The following is a 7,361-nucleotide window of genomic DNA, read 5'->3' as shown; positions in this document are numbered from 1 at the left end:
AAAATATTTGCAAATCTCTTAAGGAATAATTTTCATGAATTTTTGAAATTCAGGAAATGACCCATTTGCCCTGATGCACTTTGACAGTGAGCTGACTTTCTTAAAAAAAAAAAAAAAAGTATCTCGGAATGACTTGAAATTTACCATCATAATAGTCGGCATCACCCTGAACAAGGATCATTTGAAAAAATTTGCAAACCTCTTAAGGAATAATTTTGATGATTTTTTGAAATTCATGCCTTCACCACCATGTTGGCAGCCTCCGATGCGGCACAAGTGAACTTTAAATCCACGGAGAACGAGCGATATACAGCAGGTGGAACTGCTCTCAATCAACGTGTTTCCGAGCACAAAGTCGAGGCTACACTGGACGACTGTGTTTGAAATGATTTGTTCTGAGAAGTGACACAAACTTAGAAAAAAAAAGTATCTCGGAATGACTTGAAATTTACCGTCATAATAGTCGGCATCGCCCTGAACAAGGATCAGTTGAAAATATTTGCAAATCTCTTAAGGAATAATTTTCATGAATTTTTGAAATTCAGGAAATGATCCATTTGCCCTGATGCACTTTGACAATGAGCTGACTTTCTTAAAAAAAAAAAAAAAAAAAGTATCTCGGAATGACTTAAAATTTACCATCATAATAGTCGGCATCACCCTGAACAAGGATCATTTGAAAAAATTTGCAAACCTCTTAAGGAATAATTTTGATGATTTTTTGAAATTCATGCCTTCACCACCATGTTGGCAGCCTCCGATGCGGCACAAGTGAACTTTAAATCCACGGAGAACGAGCGATATACAGCAGGTGGAACTGCTCTCAATCAACGTGTTTCCGAGCACAAAGTCGAGGCTACACTGGACGACTGTGTTTGAAATGATTTGTTCTGAGAAGTGACACAAACTTAGAAAAAAAAAGTATCTCGGAATGACTTGAAATTTACCGTCATAATAGTCGGCATCGCCCTGAACAAGGATCAGTTGAAAATATTTGCAAATCTCTTAAGGAATAATTTTCATGAATTTTTGAAATTCAGGAAATGATCCATTTGCCCTGATGCACTTTGACAATGAGCTGACTTTCTTAAAAAAAAAAAAAAAAAAAGTATCTCGGAATGACTTAAAATTTACCATCATAATAGTCGGCATCACCCTGAACAAGGATCAGTTGAAAAAATTTGCAAACCTCTTAAGGAATAATTTTGATGATTTTTTGAAATTCATGCCTTCACCACCATGTTGGCAGCCTCCGATGCGGCACAAGTGAACTTTAAATCCACGGAGAACGAGCGATATACAGCAGGTGGAACTGCTCTCGATCAACGTGTTTCCGAGCACAAAGTCGAGGCTACACTGGACGACTGTGTTTGAAATGATTTGTTCTGAGAAGTGACACAAACTTAGAAAAAAAAAGTATCTCGGAATGACTTGAAATTTACCGTCATAATAGTCGGCATCGCCCTGAACAAGGATCAGTTGAAAATATTTGCATATCTTTTAAGGAATAATTTTTATGATTTTTTGAAATTCAGGAAATGACCCATTTGCCCTGATGCACTTTGACAGTGAGCTGACTTTCTTCTCGAAAAAAAAAAGTATCTCGGAATGACTTGAAATTTACCATCCTAATAGTCGGCATCGCCCTGAACAAGGATCCGTTGAAAATATTTGCAAACCTCTTAAGGAATAATTTTAATGAATTTTTGAAATTCAGGAAATTATCCATTTTCCCTGATGCACTTTGACAGTGAGCTGACTTTCTTCTCGAAAGAAAAAGTATTTCGGAATGACATGAAATTCACCATCATAATAGTCGGCATCGCCCTGAACAAGGATCAGTTGAAAATATTTGCATATCTTTTAAGGAATAATTTTTATGATTTTTTGAAATTCAGGAAATGACCCATTTGCCCTGATGCACTTTGACAATGAGCTGACTTTCTTAAAAAAAAAAAAAAAAAAGTATCTCGGAATGACTTAAAATTTACCATCATAATAGTCGGCATCACCCTGAACAAGGATCAGTTGAAAAAATTTGCAAACCTCTTAAGGAATAATTTTGATGATTTTTTGAAATTCATGCCTTCACCACCATGTTGGCAGCCTCCGATGCGGCATAAGTGAACTTTAAATCCACGGAGAACGAGCGATATACAGCAGGTGGAACTGCTCTCGATCAACGTGTTTCCGAGCACAAAGTCGAGGCTACACTGGACGACTGTGTTTGAAATGATTTGTTCTGAGAAGTGACACAAACTTAGAAAAAAAAAGTATCTCGGAATGACTTGAAATTTACCGTCATAATAGTCGGCATCGCCCTGAACAAGGATCAGTTGAAAATATTTGCATATCTTTTAAGGAATAATTTTTATGATTTTTTGAAATTCAGGAAATGACCCATTTGCCCTGATGCACTTTGACAGTGAGCTGACTTTCTTCTCGAAAAAAAAAAGTATCTCGGAATGACTTGAAATTTACCATCCTAATAGTCGGCATCGCCCTGAACAAGGATCCGTTGAAAATATTTGCAAACCTCTTAAGGAATAATTTTAATGAATTTTTGAAATTCAGGAAATTATCCATTTTCCCTGATGCACTTTGACAGTGAGCTGACTTTCTTCTCGAAAGAAAAAGTATTTCGGAATGACATGAAATTCACCATCATAATAGTCGGCATCGCCCTGAACAAGGATCAGTTGAAAATATTTGCATATCTTTTAAGGAATAATTTTTATGATTTTTTGAAATTCAGGAAATGACCCATTTGCCCTGATGCACTTTGACAGTGAGCTGACTTTCTTCTCGAAAAAAAAAGTATCTCGGAATGACTTGAAATTTACCATCATAATAGTCGGCATCGCCCTGAACAAGAATCCGTTGAAAATATTTGCAAACCTCTTAAGGAATAATTTTGATGATTTTTTTAAATTCAAGCCTTTACCACCATGTCGGCAGCCTCCGATGCGGCACAAGTGAACTTTAAATCCACAGAGAACGAGCGATATATTGTAAAACTTGACAGAGCGAATATATCTGAAGCTAATAAATGCCTCCGGTGTGCTTTTTTTTTTTTTTACGAGTTTAGAAGCAGGTGGAGAGGACATTAATCCCATCCTTGCAGTGTCTGAACATCTTCTAAACTTCCTGATTAACTTTCTCCTCATGTTTACATCAAGAGCCTGGAGGCAAATAAGTGGACTTGATCTGGCTTTGTGACAAACATTCAACTGTGGAGCCGTTGCCCCTGGTAACAAGGTGGCATAACGAGGTGGCATAACGAGGTGGCATAACGAGGTGGCATAACGAGGTGGCTTAACGCGGTGGCATAACGAGGTGGGAAAACGAGGTGGCATAACAAGGTGGCAGAACAAGGTGGCATAACAAGGTGGCCCAACAAGGTGGCATAACAAGGTGGCCTAACAAGGTGGCATAACAAGGTGGCCTAACAAGGTGGCCTAACAAGGTGGCATAACAAGGTGGCCTAACAAGGTGGCATAACAAGGTGGCATAACAAGGTGGCATAACAAGGTGGCCCAACAAGGTGGCATAACAAGGTGGCATAACAAGGTGGCCTAACAAGGTGGCATAACAAGGTGGCATAACAAGGTAGCATAACAAGGTGGCATAACAAGGTGGCATAACAAGGTGGTATAGCAAGGTGGCATAACAAGGTGGCATAACAAGGTGGCATACCAAGGTAGCATGACGAGGTGGCATAACGAGGTAGCATAACGAGGTGGCATAACGAGGTGGGATAACGAGGTGGGATAACAAGGTGGCAGAACAAGGTGGCATAACAAGGTAGCATAACAAGGTAGCATAACAAGGTAGCATAACAAGGTGGCATAACAAGGTGGTATAGCAAGGTAGCATAACAAGGTGGCATACCAAGGTGGCATAACAAGGTAGCATAACAAGGTAGCATAACAAGGTGGTATAACAAGGTGGCATAACAAGGTGGCATAACAAGGTGGCATAACAAGGTGGTATAGCAAGGTAGCATAACAAGGTGGCATACCAAGGTGGCATAACAAGGTAGCATAACAAGGTGGCATAACAAGGTAGCATAACAAGGTGGTATAACAAGGTGGCATAACAAGGTGGCATAACAAGGATGGCATAACGAGGTGGCATAACGAGGTGGCATAACGAGGTGGTATAACGAGGTAGCATAACGAGGTGGCATAACGAGGTGGCATAACGAGGTGGGATAACGAGGTGGGATAACAAGGTGGCAGAACAAGGTGGCATAACAAGGTAGCATAACAAGGTAGCATAACAAGGTGGCATAACAAGGTGGCATAACAAGGTGGCATTACAAGGTACTATAACAAGGTGGCATAACAAGGTAGCATAACAAGGTGGTATAACAAGGTGGCATAATAAGGTGGCCCAACAAGGTAGCATAACAAGGTGGTATAACAAGGTGGCATAACAAGGTGGCATAACAAGGATGGCATAACAAGGTAGCATAACAAGGTGGCATAACAAGGTGGCATAACAAGGTGGCATAACAAGGTAGCTAACAAGGTGGCATAACAAGGTAGCATAACAAGGTGGTATAACAAGGTGGCATAATAAGGTGGCCCAACAAGGTAGCATAACAAGGTGGTATAACAAGGTGGCATAACAAGGTGGCATAACAAGGATGGCATAACAAGGATAGCATAACAAGGTGGCATAACAAGGTGGCATAACAAGGTGGCATAACAAGGTAGCATAACAAGGTAGCAAAACAAGGTGACATAACATAAAACAGTTTTAACCCACGATTCAAAAACCGTAAAAAAGAAATAACTAAACTTACTTCTAAATAAATATAATGGATTATAATGGGATTTTTATACATACAAATAAAGACAGGTACTTTTAATTCTCAAAAATATACTAAAATATGAGTCTGAACTTGCAGCTTGGGGGCCCCCTGGTGGCTGCGGGGCCCTATGCAGCTGCAAGAAACGGCTCTGCCTGGGCCTCCTCAAATCAAACTTTTTATTCCTTTGTTGCTACGACAGCCTATTTCACGAGTCTCTTGACACAAAACCATGTTCACAGAGAAAAGTTTTCAAGACCGCAAATGAAACGAGATCACACGGGGATAGTTCTGACTCTGTGTGGACGAGGGCATGACACCTGTTTTTCCTTTCCTGTCCCACCGGGGGGCGCTCTCAGTGGACTCACTGTCAGTACCTACCTCACTCGAACGATCCCTTTAAACTTTATCTGTCTCTGCAGGGGATTTGAGTCGGTACATGTTTGTCTTTAAACTTTGGCGTCGCTTCCACTCAGAGGTAGCTTTCGTTTTTGTCGACGAAGACCTTGGCAGACGTCCAGTAGATGTTGGGGGGGGGGGGGGGCAGATTGAGTGAGTTGTCGTCCCCCTGAGGAAGCATCGCGGGGCGAGGGCCACGGGACCCGGGGGCGGCCCCGGTCATTACTCTGCTCCAGTTATGTATGTCAAGGCTGTATAAGGTTTCACACACGAACACAAGCCTGGGAGAACGTTGGACGGCGGGGAGTCAGGAAGTGGACGATAATTCAAAACAGAGCCGCAACAAAAGAGGCCCCTTCAGATGTGTTGACTTTTAAACCCTATCTTTTATCCGCGCAGTCGTGCCGTCCCCGTGGACACACACACACACACACACGTTTAAAAAGTCATAACGGCGACGTTTGAAATGGGACGTTTTTTTGGAACTATGCCCAACATCTGAGCAAAGAGCTTAGATGTGACGTTTTTTATGGACGTTTTAATACTTTTTGTCTCCACTACTGAAACCCATTGTAAGTGACGTGTTTACAGGCTGACCACAGCTGTGTTCAATACTCGAACAACACAAGTACAAATGTTTTTTAAAGGCTCTTCTCGAGCCCTCGGAGGGCGAGAAGCCGACACTCAGACGGAGTTTGGGTGGAGCGACACTGAAAAGTGATGGTTCAGGGGGTTTTTGAGCCTAAAATACAAGCTTACAATCCATCAGGGCCGGCCCCGTGACCACTAGAGGGCCCCCAAGAGCAATTAACCAAAAAAACAAAACGTTTTCACAGTTTTTACATAGTTGTCAGATGTGATGATTTAACTTTATATTTTATTTATATTATAAACCATTTCTATGACCTTGTTCCAGGATTGATTTACATTATTATTTAAGTATTTGTTTGATATTTATTTGTTTATTTTAGTTAAAGGTGCCATATGTAAGAATGTGGCCAAAAACAGTTACTACATTCAAATTCAAAACACCGAGGTCTTTTAGGTTTGGTTTTCTGACCTAACTGGCAACCCGTGGTTGCTCGGCAGCTGAGACTCTACTGACTCACTGCAATGCTTGGTAGACGGCGCTAGGTGGCGCCACATGACGCCAAAACATGATTTCAAAAACATAAACATGATTTGCAGTCTGCAAAATATTTTTTTTTTATGCAAATATTTTGTCTGTACTGTTGTTGTTGGTGAGTTCAGTTTGTTATATGAACATTATTCCTGAGTCTCTGTGACATAATAGGAGGATTTTATCATTTATTACATAATGCACCTTTAATGCTGTGTTTTTTACATATAAAAGTCAAACCTTAATATCTTAATATTTTATTTATAACCCGTTTGGTTTTAGGTATTGATTCTCTGTGTCGCCAGTAGGGGAAGTTGCTGAGCCAAAAAAAAGTTCTCACATTTAGTTTTACAAGTGTATTCGTATTCGTGACAGAGCAGAATAAGTAGAATAGCTTTAGTATAGCAGGTGTGTGAATGAGCAATAATCACTATCATTAGCAGTAACAGAGGGCCCCCCAAAATCAAATTTTGCTGAGGGCCCCATGGAGGCTTGGGCCGGCCCTGCAATACCTGCTTTATCTTGCTGTTAAACAGTCAGGAAACCGGTGTTAGTAAACCTTTCACTCTCTCACACCAAACTCCATAGAGTCAATTTAAGCTCTGTTGAACACAGTTGCTTCTGCTCTACTGTTCCTTAATTAAGTGAGTTTATGTCACTTAGTTAAATATAAATGAAGGGTTTTATAACACAAAATTACACATTTGAACTTCCTGACCGGGTCAGCAGTGAGTCAACGACTGTGATGTAAAATCGCCGGTTTTCTCCATGGGGTTTGGTGCAGGGAGAGCGACGTTTACAAAACTCCAGTTTTCAGCTCTTTTTTGGTTAAAAACACATCGTTAACTTGTGATAACGTGGATTTTTTTACGAGGTCGGCCTTTTGTTTTTCGTTATGCGTCAATACCTTACGCAACCGAAACCGAATCAGCCCTTTGAGGCGTGTTATCCCCGCCGTCCGACAAAAGTGACGGAGCCTGTTCTTTTCACGCCGTTTTAACAAGCAGGGATATGTGAATATTTCAT

This window comes from Microchirus variegatus (genome assembly GCF_963457635.1).
Source record: "Microchirus variegatus genome assembly, chromosome: 21".
Taxonomy (NCBI): domain Eukaryota; kingdom Metazoa; phylum Chordata; class Actinopteri; order Pleuronectiformes; family Soleidae; genus Microchirus; species Microchirus variegatus.
The sequence above is the reverse complement of the archived record's forward strand: the minus strand, read 5'-3'. Positions refer to the sequence as shown.